Source organism: Capsicum annuum, chromosome 9, assembly GCF_002878395.1.
Source record: "Capsicum annuum cultivar UCD-10X-F1 chromosome 9, UCD10Xv1.1, whole genome shotgun sequence".
In the NCBI taxonomy this organism is placed as follows: Eukaryota; Viridiplantae; Streptophyta; class Magnoliopsida; order Solanales; family Solanaceae; genus Capsicum; species Capsicum annuum.
The window spans coordinates 137,570,315-137,596,417 of record NC_061119.1 but is presented as its reverse complement, the minus strand read 5'-3'; positions in this window follow the sequence as shown (position 1 = coordinate 137,596,417).

The following is a 26,103-nucleotide window of genomic DNA, read 5'->3' as shown; positions in this document are numbered from 1 at the left end:
ACATGTGATATATATGTATATGCATTTTATTATGTGCATTGGTTTTGAATGATTTTGAACTATTTATCATGACAATATGTTATCTTTATCCCTGAGTTACATGCTAGTGTTCATCCCACTAACTGTTTCTAAATGTTGTATCCCCATGTGATGCAGTGCTAGAGATACCTCTACTTTTCCTAGGCAGAGTTAGGTGGATTAGCTCAGTTCATCGGTTTATTGTGTTAAAGTGTTAAGCTTTCATACTTTGGAATACTTAGATATTTCATTAGATCTTATCATGGATAGAGTTAAGAGTTTCATTTTCATTAACATTATTATTTTCATTATCAATTTCATTTGTCAGAGTCGGGGACATTCCCAACGAAGACTGTTTTTTGGTTCTTTTATTAAAAGGATTTGTTGGATTAATGTGGACTTGGGTGAGGTTGATCAGGTATTTTGGCCTGTTGATGGTAATTGGTTATAGAAAAAAAAACCTTTATTGTTTGAACTTATCTTGTTATATGTTCAGCATTCATCCAATATTAAGGATATTATGTTCATTGGTTAGGTACATAGGGCTGATATCTGGTCGACATGGGCCTGAGAAACCCATCACGACCAGGCCCTGGTTCAGGACGTGACTTATGCCTATGTTTTGGCCCTCTTATTAGATCATATGTTATGTTACAAACTCCACCTTGAGTAGTGCAAAAAATATATGCTATAATTGAATAATGTCACTCCTATCTCTGAAGCTCGTACTCTATTCCCTTAGTTACTCTCCTTGTGTCAAGATGGTAGTGGTTCTGGAAGGATATTAATATTTTAGATTATCGAGTGGTTGATATTAACTATAAAATTATTGTGTGGCTAGTCAAGTAAGGTTATAAAAGAAGCAGGAAGACTGAGATGAAACTTTTGTTATGTGAAATACATAGTGATATGACCCGAACCAGGCCCTTGTCGTAATGGGCATCTCAAGTCCAACAAAAACCAGAGACCACCCTCTGATACCCAATCCAACCAACCAATATATACCCTGAGTTAGATGAATTCCAAACATATAACAAGATAGAGTAATTCAAAATGTAAGGGCTTTGGGATAAATCTATATCTGAGAGCAACCTAACCAAGTCATACCATTCAAACCAAACCTATAATCATAATATAATTATTCCATTCCATAACATACCCAAGTAAATAGTTTGTCCATACAAAGCCTATAAAACAATCCAAGAATATCCGGTCGGGACATGCCCGTCACCGTATCCAAAAATAATATCTAAGTCTTACCAATAAAGACAAAAGCAAACTCAAAGCAAGAAACGGAGCCTTCCGAAGTAAGGCAACACACTACTTTAAGTCAACACAAGCTGTCCCCGAATCCAAGTAACTAAGTAGGAAGGTTGATAGTATGACCAGTCCCTGTATCTCATGGGGATACAACATCCGAAGATAGTTAATCGTTAAAGTGGTGACATGTAACTCAGGGATAAAGACAACGTAATACCATATTCAAAACCAATCAATCAATGAATGTAACCAATAAAATACATATATATATATACATATATCATGTCAGGATAAGGAACAATATTAGCATAAACTTTGAAAACATTAACCTATGTTGTGTAGCATAACCGTCATATACCAAGGCACCCATGAGCTATATGGGCCTAGCTCTCCCCTAGCTGGAAGGGCCCAACACGTGTAGCTGCATAAACTAGAGAATATCCATAACTATGTATGCCTATATGGGGGACTCAAACATCCTGACATAATCAAGACGACTTAAGCACCAATATGTATTAAGGAGGACTCAAACCTCCCATTCATATATTCATTCAAGGAACTCAAACCACCCAATCATAAAGACACCTGCACTGCCTAGCGCAGTTTCTAATGTTAGTCTTTCAGATTCTAATTTCACGGCCTGACTATACATCCCACCTTAAAGCCCTATTAAAACATAAATTACACATACACAACCATTATACCAATTACTTTCCAAGTTATCTTATTGGTATCACTTGCAAGCATGCCACATATCCCATTACCATTATTAATCAATTATTCATTTGGGACATGAACCCATTGTCTAACAATGACATTAATTCAATTCAATATGCTGGGACTCGACCCATTTAGTCACTTAAACCACCAAGTTTACAATTCAAATTAATATATAGACAACAAGGCCTTCTCAACACCATTACCAATGATTCACAATCTTTATGCCAATACTTTAGTTTAAAACATAATGCAACATCTGACTAGTTTATTCTTCTAGAAAATTTCACAAACACATTGAGGGCATACCATTACCAAGACCAAAACCAAATTAAAAACCATTAAGTTTAGGGTTAACCATGACCCAATTGTTCAACCATGATTACCAAGCACTCACATGTGCAAAACCATTATTAAACATGTGTATTAGGTGGAGAATATGTGGTAAAAATCTTTGTGAAGGTGATTAAAGTTATTGGTTTTTTGTTGGGGAGATCTATAAAGTGGGTGTAGTAAAGATAGGCTTGAATGTTAAGATTGATATATACACAAAACAGTGTTATGTAGCTAGTACTCTTGATAAGACATGATGTTGTTTGACTATATTATAAGATAGAGTAGTATTCTTGAATAGATATAAGGTATAGAGCCCTGCCACTTAAGTTAGCACCTTTTAAGTCCAAAGTAGGTTTCACTATCAAAGTAATGTATAGTTAGACTCAGGATTTTGTGGTGATATTCCTTGTGGAGAAATTGTAAGATTAAAATGGTGAACTGATGTATTCGTAGCTGAATTCATAATTAAGAAGTATTGTGACAGTTAAGGGCTAATAGTATAAGACCCTAAAAAATATCCATTATTTTATTTTTGAGTCTCCCATATTTGAAACATTGATTTTTGACTTAAATTGTGTTTAGGCATATGAATAGGATGTCCCAAGAGAGTTCTAGAATTTTTGGATTGGGATCGGGGTGATTTTAGAAGGCAGAGGCAGTAAGAATCTACAATAGTAGCATGTCGAGGAGTTTTCTCTCCGTGATAAGTGGCATGACACAGAGGTTATACTTTACAATAGGCAATATGCCACGTCGAGGTGTAAAGTCTTGTCTAGTTTCAATTTTCTCACTTGGGGTGAGGGGCTTTGGGTCTTTTACCCTTTATAGGACTTTATTCTCATTACCTCATGATTTGTGCTTACAAAATTTACTTGGTGATGCCATGAAGACCATTTTTTTAATTCCTATACGTGTTTTATTGAGGGATAATTCTTAATGAAAAGTTACATACTTTGTAACGTTTGTTCCATACTTCTAAAGCCTCAAAAGATCCATATCCATCATTTGAGGATGAATGATTCCAAGGGTTAGATAATGTAATTTCCTGCCTTTTTGGACTAGAATTCAAACTGCTATTCCTACCTATATAAAAATTGAATCCAATGAATACTACAAAAATATAAGTGTCATGATCAATATCATAGTGATAAAATTGCTATCGAGGTGAAAATTTTTCATATAAAACACTTAGTGTGAAGTGGAGTTAAGAACTTTCGTTATCTACTAGGATAATTTTGAATGTGAATAACTTCTGGAATATATTGAATTTGGGGATTTAGACCCACCAAATTAAATATAATCGAGTCCTCTTTCCAACACATCCAATTTTACCTTATTCGATACAAGAGCGAAAAGTTATGAGCATTTTTGTGAGAAACCAGTGAGGGTCTATGATCTCACTGTGTCACAGAGGATAATCTACTCAATAGCACTATTCCTCATTGATCATTTTTTTATTTACTTGGGATGATGGGTATTGGAGTCTTTTCACCTATGTAGGACCCCTAAGCATAATATAGCTTATTCCTTTCAGTCATAAGAGATTAAAATCCCTATTCCACTCTCAAAACTCAAAACCCTAAGAAGCCTAAATATTTCATTATACATTCATCATCCGGGTTTCAAGATCTGAATTACTTTCCAACACTCGTGTGTCTAAGTATTGTATCTCTTTCCCTATACTTGTATTTGTAATAGCATAAAATTGGTTTATTATTCACATGGTTTTGATGTTGGGTTTAAAATATGGGTTGAGGGTTTATGATATAAATGATTTGGATGTTTTCTCATGATTTCTATTGGACTAGTATGCATTAAATTTTTGGTTTGTACACTCATTGGGGTCATGGGATAGTGGATGGAATAGGGGTACAATGGACTCCCCGAATTTGTAAACTATGGTAATTGGGTACAATGGAATCCTAAAGAAATTGGTTTTGGTGTGGAAATTGATAATAATCTTAACCCACTTGCATAATTAGTTTTGGAATATAAATTATCATTGAGTTTGTCTTATTCTCTTTGAAACTAATACATAGCATAAATGGCTAACTGGATGATAATGATGATGAACTTGAAATCCGTAAGGGGTACAATGGACTCCCCCAAGTGAATGATTTTCTTGAAAACTTTGGGTATGAAGGAATCCGCCAAGTGATTTAAAAAATGAAGTATGGGGTATAAAGGATCCCCTAATTTGTTGGATTATGACATGTGCTTGCATGCTATAGTCGGTATGATGATACCACTTAATAATTGACTCCTGGAATTGGTTGATGAGTTATTTGTTAAATGTTTTAATTAGGCTTAATAGGGGTTGTGATAGCTAGTCATGTAGGTGCGAGTCCTGAAGAACTGATACGGGAAACTCATGTTTCATGATGTAAGAGTTGGTATTATAACCATCTATTTGTGGGGTACGAAGGAATACCTTAAGTGTATATAAATAATTGTATCATAGTTAGTGAAAGGTACATTAGAATCCTCGACCCTCTATAATATCTCTAGTTCATGCGGCTAATACGTACTGGGGCCGACAAGGGGTTAAAACTAGACTCATATAACTTGTGGGTATTTTATGATGGTCAATCTACACAACCCAGGCTAAAGTTGTAAAACTCATGCTAAGCCCTATCCCTCCCCAATATCTTATATATATATATATATATAGGTATGAATGGATGTGTACATTTGCATTGGTTTAACTTGCTTATGGATTGAAGACATTGTTTTATCTTGTATCCTCGAGTCACATGCTAGCACTGAAACTGCTAACCATCTACGAACACTATATCTCCATGTTATGCAGGAACTGAAAATACTTCTACTCTTTCTGCAAGTGACAGGTGATAATTGGATAAGTTCGTGAGTAATCTTAAAGTGGTAAGCTTCTATATTTGTTAAGACCTCATTTCATGATTTGATTCTCTTATGTCATATACTTTTCTTTGGTCTAGTTGTTTCTATTTTTGAGGGAATTTCCCGACTTAGATTGATTTTGGTTTTGTATAGAGGCTTTGTGGATTATTATGGGCTTTGGATTAGTTGTTGAATTCTTAGACTTCTTTTGTATCATATTTATCTATCATGTTTTATGTTAGAGATTTCATTGTTATATTATATTATGTTCTGGATGACTAGGAAAGGGGGATGGTCTCCAGTGCTTGATGAATTTGAGATACCCGTACAGCCAGTCCCTAGTTTGGGTCATGACAATAATCCTCTCAAATTAACCATCAAAAACTTCAAATATTGTATAAAGGGCTTGAGAGAAGCCTGTAAGTTTGTATTATGTCCTTTAATTTGAAAGGTTATGCCCTCATCCCTATGATTTATATGGTTAAGTAATAATATGAAAGTATTTAAATTTTTCTTTAACCCTTCATTAAAAATAGCACTCATGAGAGGAGAGAGTATGTACCTTGATTATTGATTAGAGTTATCATTGAGGGATATTGTAACTTAGAGTGTTATAATCCATAAGCAGTAGAAAAACCTTATATTTGGGAGTATGGATTCATAAGTGTAGTGAAAAGAAAGGCGTTGATAGCGATTTAAGAAAATATTAATGGATCTTTATATTATATTAGGTTAGGATTGAGGTGTTATGTCTTTGGGTGTTAACTAAAGGGTAGTAAATGTGGTGTAGATTTTATGGTGGATGGTAGAGAAGAAGTTATTAGTTAAGGTGACTTAGAGTATGCTTGCGTATGAAAGAAATTCTTAATGGCATTTCATTGTGAAAGAAAAACATAGGTCATTAATGAAAGTACTAGGTTGTTAAGGATTGTTAATATAGGTTTTTCGTTGTGATTGTGAAAAGGAAATCGGTTGATGCCTATACAGCCATGAATATAATTTAGATGTATGGGTGGAGAAGTAGTAGTGATGTGTGAAACAAGGATACACTAACAGATTATAGATAGACCATAAGATGAAGATCAATTATTATTATTATTATGAAGTTCTAGTGGACTAGTTATTCTTGATTTTTTTATAATATAGCTGCCAAGTAGAATAGTAGGTGAAGTTTTGTTGTTAATTATATCTAGTACTTGACATTAAGTTTGAATATTGGATGATCATCAAGGTGGAAATGATGATTGCTTGAGCTAGTAATGATAGTCACATGGAAGGTGAGCTAGTAGACTTGAAATAATGTATGCAAGAAATTAAGTTAATTTTTCACAATTAAGTATGATGGTGTAGGTATCATATAGAGATGTACCCATGGTAATATGTGGCTATATTATTTTCTAAGATTATTATTGTCGTATTTGCTTAGATAGTACCCTAGACTTGCTAAGTCTGAGAAAGGATAGCTATATAGTGTATGTTGTTCCTAATAGATAAGTCAGGAGTTATAGGTTGACAATGTTGGGTATTTTGGTGTAATATCAATTTTCATGGTTTTGGGAAAAGTATAAATTTAGAGGTTTTATATAAGAAAAATATGAAGAAAAGGAAAGATTATATATTTAGTGAGACAAATATGTTTACCTAGAGGAGAGTAATATATGACAATGATTATTGAAGGTAGAGGAAGTTAAAGGTGTTTTATATGAAAGAAGTGTCCAAGAATAAAGTTAGTATTTTCTAAATATAGTTTATCTGGATGAGTTGAGCATTTAAGTATAGACCGTTAGAGTAAAGAACGTTTGGCTTAGTCTTGAGAATATGGAATAGGCTGATAGGCTTTGAATGTTGGCTCTTATCTAAGGGAGAGATGATAGGTTGAAGAACTAAATCAAGTGTGGTGAATTAGATTGTGATACATGACAACATGCATGCCAACAAGAGTTATAATGAGATAGAGATTCATTCTTACTCTAGCATATTCCTTGGATTTCAGTCATTATAGCACCCTATCCATATCTTTCTTGATAGAATAAAACCTGTGACAAATGGTTATACCCTTCATATTTATTCATGTTCTTTCTCAGCTCCTAGTAAAAGATGTAATAACTTCACCTCGTGATCCTAGTCATCCTCTATGAATCTATGAATTCCAATCTTATGTTAAGTTGATTATGATAAGTATGAACCTATGTTTCATAGTATGCTTAGTTACTTGAACTCATGGTACTCCCTTAATAACTAGTGAAATCACCTTATGTCATATATGTCCTCGGTTTAGATTTCTTTAATGAATTCATGCCAATGATACCCTATTTATCAAGCCTAAATAAAGTGTCAAACTTATGTATTCTATTCTTTCATGATTTGGGTCCTTATGTTCGGTCACTTTAGTGACCCTCCTTATGTTAATATAGCGATGATGAAAATGGATGAACACTGGTTTAGATGGGAGAGTGTAGATGTTCCTTATTAGAGAAAATTATTGTATGCTTAATCCCTCTAAGGCTATAAGTTTAGAGAAAGATCAAGGAAATGCTATGGTATATATCATAGTTAGTTGAGATTTTTTTTTTTTGGATATAATTCAGTGAAATCATTATTGATAGACGTATTACAAAATATGGAAAAACAATTCCTAGATGGATTGGTCTCCTAGAAGTTCATATGTGGCTATAACGATAGTCTTGAATTTTAGGTATATAAGTGGATGAATGCATTGTGCATTAGTAAATTCCTAATAAGAGCTTGAACTTAAATGTTGAAGTGGTAAGGCATATTATTCTATAGACGAGAGCTCTGAAAAAGACATAGGATATTGAATCCCATTGTTTGGACTAATATTATGGTGTTAGGTGTTGTACTTTTTGAATTCAAGTTAGGCTTAAACATGGTGAGAGTATGTAGTTCAACTCATACTGTAGTTGGGGTAGTCACATGTACCCATGGGAAGGTTTTAATTTGCATTAAATGAAGCGTAGTATTTAAGAGGAAAAGTATAGTTGAGAAGAGTGTTCAAGAAATATTGCGAAGCTTAAAAGTTAATAGTTTTATCGATTAAGGCATAACAATCCTATTCTAGTTTTTGTTCTATATGTCTGTATTCCATGATATATAGTTGTAGCCATGTTGCAATTCATTACTCAAATTCTATACTCAAATCATGCCTAAAATTCTTCCTCTCAATTGTTATTAAAATTTTTGCTAAAGAGAGTCTGAGGAAACTCATATTTCCTTCTTAGTAACTCTAGGAAGTCTTATTGCATTAGGTATCACTTTCTGATTCTATATGTATGATCGTGTAATAAATGCTTTAATTGAGTTCTAAGCTCTATGCATGAATCAGTTCCTTATAGTTTATCTAGTCGCTCAAAAATTAGTTTCATGTTAGGGGTTTTATCTTTTCAACTCATCTATAAAAGACATGATAGCTAAGTACCTTTATTTGTTCACTTCTAAAATCAATTTGTAAGAGTAAGAGATTTCCCTCCTAGCATTTTTCTCTTCTAATCTCATTCCTACATTGTTCTATATGATTCCCAAGTATGTGACCAAGTTCTAAATGTATTAGTTGAGTTAGTAGCTATCAAGAGGTGATTCCAATTACGAAATATGATCAATTATACGAATTCAATTTCATGTTAGTAACTAAATTCTTTTTATCCCAATATCAGTCTTCATTCGAGGATGAATGATCTTAAGGGGGATATATTATAATACCCCCAAAATTTCTACCTAAACTTCTAACCATTTGTCATATGTTTATAGGTCCAAAACTTATTATTTTTAATCATATATAAGTGTCATGATCATTTTCCTAGTGTGTAAAGTGCTTTTGATGTGAAGAATATTAATAGGAAACTCTTAGAGCAAAGTTGAGTTTAATCATATATAAGTATCATGATCATTCGAGGATGAATGATCCCAAGCTTAATTTAGATATTGTTGTACAATTCATGCTTATGTTATTTCAACTTTAGTTTTATTCATGATCAAGGTGAGTCTATTTACACTTTGCATGCATATTGTTAAGTTTATGACATATATATCAGTTTTTACTTATTGCATTCACCCCCACATACTCGGTACATTCCAGAAGTACTTACAACATATATTTCTGTGTAGCTACATTATTTCATAATGTAGGTTCTAGTTGTAGCCCACAACATCATGATTACGCAGTTCGCAACTTCCAACCAATAGGTAATGAGTTTTTTTATTCAGGGACTCAAGTCAGTTTATAGATTTTATATTTTATTTTTTCAATCATATTGATTAAGGATTGATGGGGGTTATGTACCGGCTACCTATAGTTAGTATTAGTAGAGGCTTCATAGACAGTCAGTCTTACATTACGTATTCAGTTTCAGGTTTCTTTTGTATAACTGGTGCTGTAAATGTTTTTACAGAATTGTATAAACAAGTTCAGCTAATGAAAACTCTTTCACTTATTATTTCAAGTTTTATGTAATTTATTAAGTTGCTTACGAATTATCCAAGTATCATGGGTTATCTTAGGACAACTTGTGGTTCTAAGCATTGTGTGACGTCCCGGAGGTAGTGTCAAGGCATTATAAAATATGAAGGAAATATTTGCTAGCCTAAATACTGATGATGCAGACATACACATCATGAACTTTGTAGGGATTTGTACTTCATATATTGTACTTAGAGTAAGTAAAGAGGAAATTCGACTAAGGCTATTTTCATTCTCTCTAATGGGAGAGGTTACTCCGTAGTTAGGTGGATTGCCTCATGGATCTATTACAATTTGGAACAAGCTGAGGACTTAATTCTTAGAAATTTTTTCTCACCCTCCAGATTGATGCAATTGAAAGATGAGATATATAACTCCTAATATTTGCATGTAGAAACACTATACGTGACATGGTAGAGGTTCAAAAAGAAGCCATAGAATGTGCAAAATCATAGGGTTACTAGTAGAAACTTGCTATAGATATTCTACAAAGCCTTTGATTCTAAAACCAAGGCTGTCGCAGACACTATCACTAGTGGATCCTTTGTGAGTATACAATTGAAGCATGATTCTGAGATCTTAGATCAAATTACAAAAATCAATAGAGGGTGGCATACTTGAGAGATGGTCAGATTAGGGGTACTTAAGCAATTAGAGCCTCTAATGAGCACCAAGCACTATGTGAGATAGTTTCTCAAGATGTGGCACAAATGAGGGCTAATATTGGGTTACTTACTAAGTAATTTGCAGTAGTCAGAGCAAAAAAGGTAAATATAGTGGGTGCATGAGGTAAGGCTTTTAGTTATGAAGACTCGAATTCTAAAAAAAAGGCTAAATATCTTCACAAAAGGTAGCGGGTTTCCTTGCCAATGGACAAGAGTCTAATAATGATAATTGGAACTCTATACTAGGAAATCAAGGTAAAAACTACTATGGATACAACTATAATAGGTCTGGGTATAGACACAAGAGTAGGCACAGAGATGGTGATTGGAAGTGGAAAGATAACTATAAATAAAGCGTGGCCTTTACATTCCACTGGGGAATAATGATGCTAAGTCTGGAAATTCATGTATCGAAGCTTTGATTGTGAAACTTGTTAAGGAGTCAAAAATCCAAGAAAATTTCCAAAAGTAGATTAGGGTTGTCTTTTCTAGAATGAGACAAAATGTTGAGTTTCATGCGACCGCCATTAAACAACTTGACCAATAATTTGGGTAGATGTCCACCATATTGAACCAGTATCAATCGAGCGAACTTCTAAAAAACACCATCCAAAATCCAAAAATTATGGCCATTTCATAGCCATTACTACATGAAATAGTAAGGATACTACTGATCCATCCATGCCTATAGTTGATGACAAGAGGGATGACCCCATGATCATTGATTATATAGATAAGAATATAGGAGAGAACTTGGTGGTGAATGAGGATGAATCTCAAAATCCTCTAGTAGTTGAAAAAGAGGCTAAGTCTGACAAATAAAAAGTAAGGAGGTCGCACCAGTATTGAAGCCTATTCCAGGACATCCTCTTTCTTTTTCTCAAAGATTTAAAAAGAAAACCAAAGAGGGAAAACATAAAAAGTTCAGTTTGGTGTTGAATGAGTTTTTAATAAACATCACACTCATAGAGGACTTAGAACAAATGCCAGGATATGAAAAATTTATAAAGTACTTGGTGATGAAGAAAAATATAGTGAGTTTTAAGCCCGTGGACAATATGCATCATTGTAGTGCAATCATGTGTAGATCATTGGTTGCAATAAAAAACACCTAGGCACATTCACTATTCATGCACTATTAAGTGTTCCAATTTTGCAAAGGCATTGTGTGAATTGGGGCCTATCATTAACTTCATGCCGCTAGACGTATATAAAAAATTGGGATTGGGGTAACCTAAACCTATTTTAATGATGCTTCTCATGGCAGATCATAAGGTGAAGAAGTTGGTCGGTATCTTATATGATTTTGGTGAGTGTAGCAACCTTTATATTTCCAGCTGGTTTCATCATCCTTAACTGTGAGGTTGATTTTGAGGTTCCCATTATCTTAAGAAGGCCCTTCCCTACGACTAGATGGCATTGGTTGATATTGATATTGGGCAAATAAAGTTCATATTGAATAGTATACAAGTCACCTTTAATGTATGCTAGCCTATGAATTACCCAAATAACATGACCCGCCCTGGGGACTTGTCGTAATAGGCATCCCATGTACGACCAAGACCGGAGACCCCCCTCATTACCTAACCCAACCTCCATCCACCTGCCCGAGTTGGTTGAATTTCGAGCATGTAATAGCTCACATAAAGACTCTGGGAATTGAACACAACCGTGAACAACCCAACCGAGTCCAACTATCCCTTAACCATAATCCAACCATGCCAAACCATACCAAACAAGGCCATAACCAAAGACGTTCCAAAACATAATATAATTAATCCCAAAATGTAATATGACAGAACAGTGAGAAATTATGTCTGATGATGATAGCCTCCCGGCTTATTCGAATGCCAAGGGTGACACCTATACCAATTGTTCCCATTCCAACCCATAGAAATACCATAAAGCCTCTAGCTAAAAGATTAATGAAATCGATTGGGACATGCCCCCAACCAGCCAAAACTAATATCCAAAATAAAACCAAAATGTCTAGAAATATCCATAACTTGAAATGGAGCCTTCAAAGGATGAAAGCTCACCACTTCAATCTAAATGTTGTCCCCGAGTCAATCACTATATAGGAGGAGTAGAATGGCAGGATCCTACATAGCGTGGGTATACAGCCACCTGTAGACAAGGTTAGTGAGTGACCACTAGCATGATCATAGAGTAAGGATAAAATAATGTTATTTATAAAAACAAGTAAAATCATCCATATGAACACAACCATACATACATACATACATATATATATATATAACCATGCCGGTAAAAAGGGATCGGGTTTAGCATGCCTTTAAAATCTTTACCTGGGTTGTGTAGCTTTGCCTTCCTAAATCACCCATGGGCTACATGGGTTCAACTCCCCCTGCTGAAAGGGCCCAGTGCGTGTAGCTGCACGACCAGGGATGTATCCCATGGGATGACTAGTCACCAAGACCAACCTCATATTGGAAAATAAGAGTTTCAATTTTAGTCCCCCCGGGGACCTCCACCTTCCACGGCTTTGCTACATATCCTTCCGTTATTTCCCAATTCAAACTAGTTTCCAAATAACCATACCATTATCCATTTACTAGGCAAGGTCATTACTATTGGTATCATCATACCAACCTTTACTTGCAAGTATTATCCATAGCCAACCATTTATAGGTTTAAGGGGACTTTCAAGTGCCCTTCCATTTACCAAATTAAACCACTTAGGAGACTTCTATATTCCCCAAAAGCATAACCAATTAGACTTTAGAATTTCAAAACCTTTCAAACCATGAAAAATTCCTTTACCACATTTAAAAACATGCAAGAGTTCCATTAAAAGAAGTCAATGCAATGAACATATCTTTATAAGCATTTTTTCAAACACATTAGGTCAATAATATGACAAAAACCAAGTCCAATTACAAATAAAACATTCCCATGCAGTCTAATTATTCAAAACCACCATTAATGCATATAAAAACATAATTAAAACCATGGAAAAGCATAACCAACCATTTAACATTGAAAAACCCCAAATCATATTTAGAAGCCAAAATTATGTAATAGTAAAACCATCAAAAAATTCATATAAACCATGCCTTTAAGTATAATTAACAATTAGGTAAGAGAACATGCCTTAAATTAAGATATTGGCAGAATGAAATCACCAAGACAAGCCTCAAATTGATCCCTTACTTGAAACCCTAGCTCCCCTTGACCAAAAGTTCTTGAGAGAATTATGGAGTGTTTAGGAAGAGTTTCTAAGTGTTTGTAAATAGAATAATAGGGTAAATAACATCCCAAGTAGGTTAGAACTCGTGGTACCCTATTAGGATAAGTGGGGAAATATCCAGAATACCTTCACTTAAGTTACACCAAAATCCTATCGCAGGGATACGACTGACTCACATAAGTCGTACCCTCCGATACGATCGGTATCCACCATTCTTAACCTGGCCTCAACCCTAGGATCAAACACTGTACAACATATGAATCATCAAATCAAGTCATAACTAAAACATATGATCCATATCTAGGACCTGTATCCTTGGCAGAATAAAATACCTAGAGGATTGAACACTGTCTACCATACGAGTCCCTGTTATGATTCGTACACCGGTTTTTGTCTTATGGTGAGCCACTCGTACAAAGATACAATCTAAGTAACCGCGTCTAAGATTAATATAAGGAACCAAATGATCTATAACCATCAATACGACTCATACCCCTAAGTCGTATCTATTCCCGTAACTAAAATCCATCCTACCAGCTAACACTGATTAGTATACTACCGGACCATACCATCCATACCCCAACATATGGCTTGTACCCATGAGTCGTATTGGGTCCAGAGATCAGAATTTCAGGAAATTTTCTAAGGTCCAAAAACTAGGGTGTTTCAGTCTCCCCAATTAGGAACATTAATCCCAGAATGATAGACAAGGTAGGGGTAACCACATGCTAGAGTCATTTACATTATGAAACATATTCCCAACTTTGACAAAGTTTGAAAACAAAGAGGCAAAGATATAGATCTTTCCTTTAACAAACTCTGAAAACAAAGATGTGTGAAGACACATACCTTCTGCATGAATCCCAAGAGAAGAAAACAAATACGGATATTTGGACTTCATGTCCTCTTCTGCTTCCCAAGTAGCTTCTTCCACCTTATAGTTCCGCTAAAGAACTTTAACTGAAGCCACATCCTTGGTCCCCAACTGATGACCCTGCCTATCCAAGATCTCAACTGGGACTTCTTCATAAGACAAAGAATTAGTGATACCCAATCCTTCCAAAGGAATAACGGAAGAAGAATCACCAATGCACTTCCCCAACATGAAAACATGAAAGACCGGATGAACCAAACTCAAGCTAGAAGTTAAATCCATCTCATAAGCAACATTACCAACTTTTCACAAAATCTCATAAGGACCCACATACCAAGAATTAAGCTTTCCTTTCTTACCAAACCGTACTACTTCCATCATGGGAGATACCTTGAGTAAAAACTTATCCCTAACCTCAAACTCTAAGTCTCTACGCCTAACATACGCATAGGACTTATTGAAACTTTGGGCAGCCTTAAGCCTATACCGAATCACCTTCACCTTTTCATAGCCTGCTAAACCAAGTCGGGACAAAACATGTTCACCTCACCAATCTTAAACTAACCAATGGGATATCTACACCTCTTATCATAAAATTCCTAAGAAATGGCCATACCAATACTATAATGATAGCTATTAGTGTAAGCAAACTCCACCAAAGGTTGATGATCAACTCAATTACCATTACAATCAATCACACAAGCCCAAGGCATATCCTTCAATATCTGAATAGCTCTCTTCGCTTGCCCATATATCTGTTGATGAAAAACAATACTTAGACTCATCTTGGTCCCCAACCCTCTCTGAAAAGATTGCAAGAAATGAGATGTAAACTATGTGCCACGATAAAAAATAATCAAAACAAGCACTCCATGAAACTTCACAATCTCTTGATGATACATCTTCACATAATCCTCAGCCAAAAAAGTAGTCTGTATTGGTAAAAAGTGTGCAGACTTAGTCTTCCTATCCATGATGACCCAAATAAATCATATTAACTCTGAGACCGAGGAAGATCGGTAATGAAGTCCATATTGATCACTTCCCACTTCTATTCGAGCAAATCAATTTCTTGATACAAGCCTCTGAGCCTTATATGCTCAACCTTAACCTATTGACACACCATGCACTTGGCCACAAATTCTTCCACATCCCTCTTCATACCATTCCACCAATAGATTACCTTAAGATCATGATACATCTTAGTCAAGTCGGTATGAACAATATAGTGAAACTCATGCGCCTTAGCCATAACCTTTTTTCACAACCCATCGACATTAGGAACACACAACCTCTTTTGGTACCATAAAGTAATATCTCCACTTATCTCAAACACCACTACTTTTGGCATACCAACATCACTCTTAATTTTTATCAAGATAGGATCCAACATTTTCTTCTTCTTAATCTCCATACCAAGAGAAGATCGAACCATTTCTTGCACTACCATACCACCATCCTTGAAGTCCAAGAGGTGAACTCCAAGATTAGACAAGTAGTGAATATCCTTTAGATTCCCATTTTCCTTCTTCCACATAAGGTGAACTCCCCATGGATAACCTACTAAGAGCATTAGCAACCACATTACTCCTACCTGGGCTATAGTGATGACTCATATTATAATCCTTAAGAAGCTCAAGCCATCTCCTCTGCCTGAGATTAAGCTCTTTCTGAGTGAACACATACTGTAGCCTCTTAGGATCAGAAAAGATATCCATGTGAACACCATATAAATAATGCCGACATATTTTTAAAAGCAAACACAACCTCAAATAGCTCCAAATCATGAGTAGGATAATTTCTTGTATGTACCTTCAATGGCCTGGAAGCATAGGCAATCAGCTTCCCATGCTACATCAACACACAACAAAGCCCTACTCAAGATGCATCACTATAAACCACGAACCCATTATTTCCTTCTAGCGAAGTCAAAGTTGGAGCCGAAGTTAACTTATCCTTTAACTTCTCAAGGCTCCCTTCACAAGCATATGACTAGGAAAACTTGACCTTCTTCTGAGTTAACTTAGTCAAAGGAGCAACTATCGGCGAAAAGCTTTCCATAAACTACCTATAATACCCAACAACACCTAAGAAGCTCTAAATGTGGGATGGAGTCTTAGGTCTAGGCCACCTCTTCACCACAATAACCTTCTGTGGATCCACCATGATCCCTTCACTAGAAATAATATGACTCAAGAAAGTTACGGTGTTCAACCAAAACTCACACTTTGAGAACTAGGCATACAATTATTGTTCCTTTAATGTCTGCAACACCATACAGAGGTGATTATCATGATCCACCTCACTCTTTGAATAAACTAGAATGTCATTAATGAACACAATGATGAAGAGATCCAATTACTGACAAAAAACTCTATTCATTAGATCCATAAACGTTGTCGGAGCATTATTTAACCCAAATAACATCAACAAAAACTCAAAGTGCCCTTACCGAGTATGTAAAGCCATCTTAGGAATATCCACCTCCCTAATCTTTAGCTGATAATACCCAGACCAAAGATTACCTTAGATAATAACTTGGCACCTTCCAACTGGTCAAACAGATTATCTATCTTAGGAAGAGAATACTTGTTGTTGACCGTCACCTTGTTTAGCAGCCTATAGTCAATGCACATCTGAAAGGAACCATCCTTGTTGCCCACAAATAACATCGGTGCACCCCAAGATGATACACTAGCACGAATAAACTTCTTATCCAGAAGAACCTTAAGTTACTTCTTCAGTTCCCTCAACTCAGTCAGAGCCATTCTATATGGAGGAATAAAAATTGGATGAGTGTTCGGAATTAGATCAATATCAAACTCTATTACCTATTCGGAGGAACACTAGGAAGATTATCCAAAAAGACCTTTGGAAACTTATTAACCATAAGAACTGACTAAAAGTAGGACCTTTTGAGATTGAATCTTTAACTCGAACCATGTTATAAAGAAAACCTTTAGAGATCAATCTCTGAGCTCTAATATAAGAAATAAACCTCCCCCTAGGAGCTAAAGAAACACTCTCCTATTCTATAGTCGGCTCACCAGGAAACCTAAAGATAACCCTACGGGTCTGACAATTCTAAAACAAGTAACAAGAGTTTAACCAGTCCATACACACAATAACATCAAAATCCTCCATATCTACAAAGTTTTGCTTGCCACCAAAAGATACCACATACCTTCTATAGACCCTCTTTCTTGTAACTGAGTCACCTATTAGGGTAGAAACTGAAAAAGGATCTAAAATAACTTATGGATCAAAACCAAAAGTTACAGCCATATAAGGAGTCACATAGGACAGATAAAACCATAGATCAAGAAAATAATATACGTCATAATAGAAAAACTATAATGTACCAGTAACGACATCAGGTGATGCCTTGGATTACTGTCAGAATACCAAAGCATACAACTTGTCTCGACCAATACTAGAACTAGGAGCAGTAAGAGAAGCAGATGCCATAACACCAGGTCTAAGAGCAGAAGATGAAGTCACAAGAATCTTATTCACCCTCATAGAAACCATATTAAACAAACAATACCTGAGCTGATGGTCTGCCTGGCTATACTTAAAGCATTTGTCCTTTCCTTCATCATAATAACCCCGATGAGGATGACTATAAAATCGACAAGGAGGACATGAAGAAACTGATTGACCTCTGCTTGCTTGAGATTGAGTACCCTATGCCCAAAAATTATCACCTCTATAATAATGCCTGTTGCCAGACTAATAAGGAGCACTAGCAGTATAGTAGGAACCAGAACTCCCACACTTTTTTTTCTACCATTTTCCACCATCTCGACCACCCTGAGACTGAGCACCTCCCTAATAAAAAAACTCGTTCCTCTTACCTTTCCTATGTCCAAACTCCACCAGCTTTCTCTTTTCATTCTTTACCTATTGCATAGGAATGGTCAACCTAGATATGTCCATATCCTTAATCAGAAAGGCATTCTTACTCTCAAAAATTAAAACCCGATTCAACCCAAAAGCGAACTTCTTTATTTTAGCCCACCCGATTCAACCCAGAAGCGAACTTTTTCATTTTAGCCCGCATGTCAACTACTAAATTAGGAGCAGACCTTGACAATTGGTGAACCTTCAAGCATATTCCTTGACAGACATCCTCCTTTGCTTGAGATTCACAAAATCCTCCATCTATGCTTCTCTCAACTCGTAGGGAAAGAAATGATTCAGAAAAGTACCAGAGAAGGCATCCCATAAAGATGACTCCTCTACAGCTTCTCTATCCTTATCCCACTTTTCATATCACTAATATGCAACATCTTTAAGCTAATAAGCTGGTAAGTTTACCCCCTCCACATTAGTAGCTTGCATCACCTAAAATATCTTTTCTATCTCATTCAAGAATACCTGTGGATCCTTCTCTATCTTTACTCCAGAAAAAGTGGGAGAATCCATCTTTATAAATTGGCCAACCAGTTTTGCAATAGTAGGAATAGACTGATGGAATTCCCTTTTAGTCACCTAGCCTTGAGGAGGACTAGTAGCAACTGGTGGAACTCGACTATTAGGGATAGGATCGTGAGATCAAAGATGAACCTCAGAATTATGATGCATCCCTTAAACATTACCTCCTAGATGGGATATAAGAATTTTTTGTGTTCCTGATTTACGAGGCATGATCTAAAAGACAAAAAAATAAGGATTAGAGATGATTCAAAGACTGAGACTGGAAGCTTGAAAATAGAATACCAAGAAAGTAAAACATTCCTAAATGTCTTGTATCTTCTTTGTTATGAGTGTGGCGTGCTACACACCCCTAAGGGAGACTCTACTTGATATGGCTTCGTGGACTCCAAATTGACCACGCACCTAAGCTCTGATACCAACTTACAATGACCCACCCTAGGACCTTGTCATAATGGGCGTCCCAAATCTAACCAGAACCAGAGACAACCCCCATTACCCAACCCATCCTCCAAGCGCCAGCCTTGAGTTTCCTGAATTTAGATAATGTAACAAAGTAGAGTAAAAGATCATATAAGGACTCTCAGAATAGATCACAACCGTGACTGACCCAATCGAGTCCAACTATCACTTAGACATAATCCAACCATGCCAAACCATACCAAATAAGGCCACAAACTAGGATATAACAAAAGATGTTCCAAAACATTATATAATTAATCCCAAAATGTAATATGACAGAACAGTGAGAAATTATGTCCGATGATGCTAGCCTCCTAGCTTATTCCAATGCCAAAGCTGACACCTATATCAATCCCACCCATTCTAACCCATAGAAGTACCACAAAGCCTCTAACCAAAAGAATAGTGAAATTCAGTTGGGACATGCCCCTAACTATAGCCTAAACCAATATTGAAAATAAAACCAAATGTCTAGAAGTATCCATAACATGAAATGAATCCTTTCAAAAGGATGGCAGCTCACCACTTTAGTCCAAATGCTATCCCCGAGTCAATCACTATGTAGGAGGAGTAGAATGACCTATTCCTGCATAGTATAGGTATACAACCGCCAGTAGACGGGGTTAGCGAGTGACCACTAGTATGATATCAGGGTAAGGATAAAATAGTTCTATTTATAAAACCAACTAAAATCATCCATATGCACCCAACCATACATATATATATATATATATATATATATATAAAGATGCCAAAAAAAAAGAGATTAGGTTTAGCAAGCCTTTAATACCTTTGCTTAGGTTGTGTAGCTTTGCCATCCTAAACCACCAAAGGGCTATATGGGTTCAGCTCACCCTGCTAAAAAAACCCCATATGTGTAGTCGTACGCCCAAGGAAGTATCCCATGGGATGACTATTACATCACCAAAATAAAGTGTGACATCATGCACACAATCACCAAGACCAACCTTATATCGGCAAGTATGAGTTTCTAGTTTTGGTCCCCTCGGGACCTCCACCTTCCATGGCTTTGCTATACATCCCACTATTATTGCCCAATTAAAACCAATTTCCAAATAACCATACCAGCATACATTTATTAGCCAAGGCTATTGAGATTGGTATCGTCATACCAACCCTTACTTGCAAGTATCATCCATAGCTAACCATTTATAGGTTTAAGGGGACTTCCAAATTCCCTTCAATTTACCATATTAAACAACTTGGGAGACTTTCATGTTCCCTACAAACATAACCAACAAGCCTTTACAAACCATTTAAACCATGCATAATTCCTTTACCAAGTTTTAAAACATGCAAGAGTTCCATTAAAAAATGTCAATGCAATGAACATATTTTTATAAGCATTTTGTCAAACATATTGAGGGCATAATATGATCAAAACCAATTCCAATTAACAATAAACCATTCCCATGCGATCCAATTATCCAAAGCCACCATTAATGAATACAAAAGCATAATTAAAACCATGGGATACCATAACCAACCATTTAACATAAAACCCCCCCAAATCATATTCGAATGGAAAAATCATGTAATAGTAAAACCATGAAAAAATTACTATAAACCATGCCCTTAAGTATAATTAACAATGAGGGAAGGGAACATGCCTTAAACTAAAATAATGACAAAAAGAAATCACCAAGACAAGCTCCAAATTGATCTCTTAGTTGAAACCCTAGCTCCCTTTTCCCAAAAGCTCTTGCGAGAATTATGGAGTGTTTAGGAAGAGTTTCTAAGTGCTAATGAATAGAATAATAGGGTAAATAATGACACGACCTGAACCTCCGGCCATGCCGTATGGGAATACCAAGATCGCATGATCTAAAGGTCGCCCTACTAACCCAACCCGTATATCTCATCATATAATAAAAGTCAAAGGAACTCCTACTTACAAATTAAGATTTGTGGAAGTAATATTATAATTCAACATAAGATTAATGATAACTAGCTCGCACCCAAGTTCACAGCTGTCCATAATACCTTTATACCAAACAAAGTTAATAAATGTATATGTCTGGACAAGCCCCTAACGATAGCTAAACCAAGTTTAAATGATTCTATGTCTTATCATAAGAGACCAAGAGATGAAGATCTTTAGGATTATTGAATATCTCTACTTCAAGTCAAAGCACGAACCACTTAGATCTACTAATCACTACGTAGGAAGAGAAGAAGATGCTTCAGCCCCTATGCTACAAGGGATATAACATTCGAAGACAGTTAGCTGTTAAAATGCTAGTATGTAACTCAAGGGGAAGTGGTAAAATATCATCATCAATCAACATCAAGTCAATATATCACACATTAGTCAAGGGACTCTAACCTAATACTACACTTGGACTCTAACCACAAGCTGTTCTATTCAGCAAGGTTCTCTAACCTGAAGAGACCTCTTTAAGCAAGGGACTTTAACCTCAAGAAATATCATTATGTAAGGGAATTCAACCTTAATCCATTCATAAGGCAAGGGACTTCAACTTCAAGCCATCACATAAGGCAAAGGACTTTGACCTCAAGCCATTAAAACTATCATTAGTTGGCATTTTGAAATTTAACCCTTTGCTCATATATCAACTTAAATTCAATACTACATTAACAGACTTTAACCACTTTACCCAATTAAACACTATACATAACCAGGTTGTCCTTATGGGAGCCTTCATTGCTCAACCATCTCAATAGGCCAATGTCTTAACTTATTTTATCATACAAGGAAAGTTAGGCTCATTAAGACCCTTACAACAATTCTATGCCATATTCTCACCACGCTTGGGTTCAACCCACAATTTAAGTTCATCTTTCTATCTAGGAACTTTACCCTTTAATTAGCCAAAAACCAAGGTTATTAATTTCATCACACATGGTTCATAATTCCTTTAACACATTATTTATCATTCATCCATGTTTATTTGGCCATTGCCTAAGTTAAATACATCAACAACAAATGATTAAAGAACTCACTTAGACATTTTCACAAACACCTTGGGTGCATACCTTCAACAAGGCCATTTCCATGGTATATATTAGCAAGATTAGGGATAATTAAGACCTTCATTTTAATCCACCTACAACAAGCACCCACACGTGAAATTCATCATCGGTTTCACATATAAATATAAGTCTAAGCAAGATTTAACATCTCACATCATTAGGCAATAAAACCCTTTTCATTTAATTTCAAAACCACCATTTAAACTAGCTAATCCAAGTAGGAAATACATGGGTTTAGAGACATTTAAAGAGGGGAAGAGATACACGCCTTAAACAAGGTGACACACAAACAATCTTGGCTTCTTCCTGCTACTAAATGAGCTTTCTCTAAACCCTAGTCTCCAATCTTGCTTTAATACAACATAACATATATCATGATCATCATTTAGCAACCATTCCATCTCATTGGTTTTGGGAATCAAACCCAATACTTATCAAGCACTTACTCATTTCACAACTTAGGGACTTCAATCCATCAAATTTCAAAGATATAAAGCAACTCTAAGAATTGGGGACTTCAACCCACCACCTATCAATGACATGAATCAACTCAAGGTACTAGGGACCTAAGCCATCACAACAAGACACACATAATATCAAAGTATTAGGGACTTGAATTTATAGTATAACAAGACATAATCAATTCAAACTTAGGGACTTTAACCCAAGGCATAACTTAATTTCAAACATTAGGGACTTCAACACATTGTCTAAAAAGGACATAAATCAAGCATGGAGATCTAACACATAGCTCCATCACAAGCTTCTAGAATAGGAAATAAATGTGGGTACTTGGACTTTATGTCCTCTTCTTCCTCCCAAGTAGCTTCCGTTGACTTTTGGTTCCTCCATAAAACCTTTACCAAATACACTTCTTTCATTTGTAATTGGCAAATTTGTCAATCCAAGATCCTCAACGGGATCTCTTCATAGTACAAAGATTTTGAGATACCAACATATTCTGAGGGGACAACCAAGGAAGTATCACCCATAATTTCTACAATATAGAGACATAGAAAATCGGGTGAATGAAGTCTATACCAGAAGGCCATTCCAACTTATAGGCAATATTGTCAACCCTCTTTGCAATCAAGTAGGACCGATATATCGGGGACTAAGCTTCCCTTTTTTCCCTAATCACATCACTTCCTTCTTGGGAGATACTTTCAAAAATACCCAATCACACAGATTAAACTCTAAGTCTCTATGCCTCACATCTACAGAGGATTTTTGGCGACTTTAAGTGGTTTTAAATCTATCACGAATTACTTTCACCCTCTCTAAGGCTTGCGGAACTAAATTGGGTCCAAGTAACTTACCCTCGCCAACTTCGTACCACCCAATAAGAGATTGACAAAATTGGATCCAAGTAACTTACCCTCGCCAACTTCGTACCACCCAATAAGAGATTTTCATCTCCTACCATACAATGCTTTAAAAGGCACCATGCCAAAACTATAGTGGTAACTATTGTTATAGGGAAACTCAATCAAAGGAAAGTGGTCATACCAACTACAACCATAATAAATCATACAAAACCACAACATATTCTCAAATATTTGAATAGTCCTCTCCACCTGCCTATCTATTTGCAGGTGGAACCTTAGTTCCCAAACCTCTTTGGAACGACTTTTAAAAGTGAGATGAAAATAGAGAACCACGATACGAGATAATATACTCTGAAGCACTGTGTAGCTTTACGATCTTCGTAAGATATAATTTAGCATACTCTTCCACCGAGAAATTAGTTCTTACGAACAAGAAATGGGCTGACTTAGCCATTCTATCAATAATGACCAAAATAGAATCATATTAATTTAGAGATCTAGGAAGACCTGTAACAAAATCCATATTTGTTACCTCCCACTTCCACTCTGGCAAGACAATCTCTTGATACAAACCACCGGGCCTCATGTTTTTAACTTTCACTTATTGGCAAGCCATACATTTGGCCAAGTAGCTAGACACATATCATTTCATATTACTCTACTAATAGAACTTACTAAGGTAATGATACATCTTGGTGGAATCGAGATGAATAGCATAATAGGCTCCATGAACCTCAGCCATGACCCTTTTCTTTAATCCATCAATGTCAGGAACACATAGCCTTCCTTGGTATCTCAAGATACCATCACCACCAATCACAAAGTCTGCAACTTCATGCTGACACACATTACTCTTGATATTCATTAACTCAAGGTCTAATACTTTCTTCTCCTATATCTTAACCACAAGAGACTACTGAGATATAGGAAGCATAAATACACTACCATTCTCAGAGTCTGCAAGTCAAACTCCAAGATTTGTCAAACGGTGAACATACTTCACCAATTCTCGCTTATCCTTATATATATGGTCCAAACCTCCTATAGACAATCTACTAAGAGCATCGGCCACTATATTCTCCTTACTGGGATGATAATGAAGACTTATATCATAGTCTTTCAATAGCTCAAACTACCTTCTTTTCAGAAGATCCAACACCTTTTGAGTAAACACATATTGGAGGCTCTTATGATCGAAAAAGATGTCGACATGAACACCATAAAGATAATGCTGCCAAATCTTCAAAGAAAAGACCATGGATAATAACTCTAAGTCATGGGTGGGGTAGTTATTCTCATGAACTTTCAATTGCCTAGAAGCATAGGGAACCACCCTACCATGTTGCATCAACACGCAACTGAGATTAACACAAAAAGCATCACAATACACCACAAAATTATCACTACACTCGAGTAAGGTCAAAACCATATTCGAAGTCAATTTATCTTTAAACTTCTCAAAACTACCCTCATGCGCATCGAACCAAGAGAGCTTGAACTTCTTTTGGGTCAACTTGGTCAATGGGGCAGCTATAGTGGAAAAACTCTCCATAAACCTCCTATAATAATTGGCTAGACCCAAAAATATTTTGAATATCAGATGGAGTCGTAGGTCTAGGACACTTCTTAACCATCGCAACCTTTTGGGGATCTACCATAATCCCTTATTTAGAGATGACATGACAAAGAAAAGCTATGACTTTCAACCGAAACTCACACTTGGAGAACTTGGCATACAATTGATGATCCTTCAACATTTGTAACATGGCATAAAGGTGATCTACAGGATTCACCTCACTGTTAGAATACAATAAGATAACATCAATGAAGGCAATAACCAACATGTCTAAGAATGGATGGAAGACCCTATTTATCAAATCTATGAATATCACAAGGGGATTGGTCAACCGAAAGGACATGACAAGAAACTCAAACTAACTATATCGGGTTCTAAGGGCAGTTTTAAGGATATCCACATCCCTAATCTTAAGATGATAATAACCTGACCTAAGATTAATTTATAGAAACACTTCACACACTAAAGTTGATCAAACAAATCATCGATCCTAGGAAGGGTATACTTGTTCTTTATGGTCACTTTCTTCAATTTATGATAATCAATGCACAGACGAAGGGAACCATCCTTCTTGTGGACGAACAACATGGGAGCACCCGATAGAGACATACTAGGATGGATAAAACCTTTATCTAAGAGGTATTTTAATTTCTTATTAAGCTCTTTCAGCTTTACTGGAGCTATTCTCTAAAGGAGAATGGAAATCAGACTGGTGTCCAAAACAAGATCAATGCCAAAATCAATTTCTCTATCGGGAGAAACACCGGGAAGATCATCGGGACATACCTTAGGAAACTCATTAACCACGAAAATGGATTCTAGCAAAAGCTCTTCTAAGTTAGAATCTTTAACTCAGACCACATGATACAAA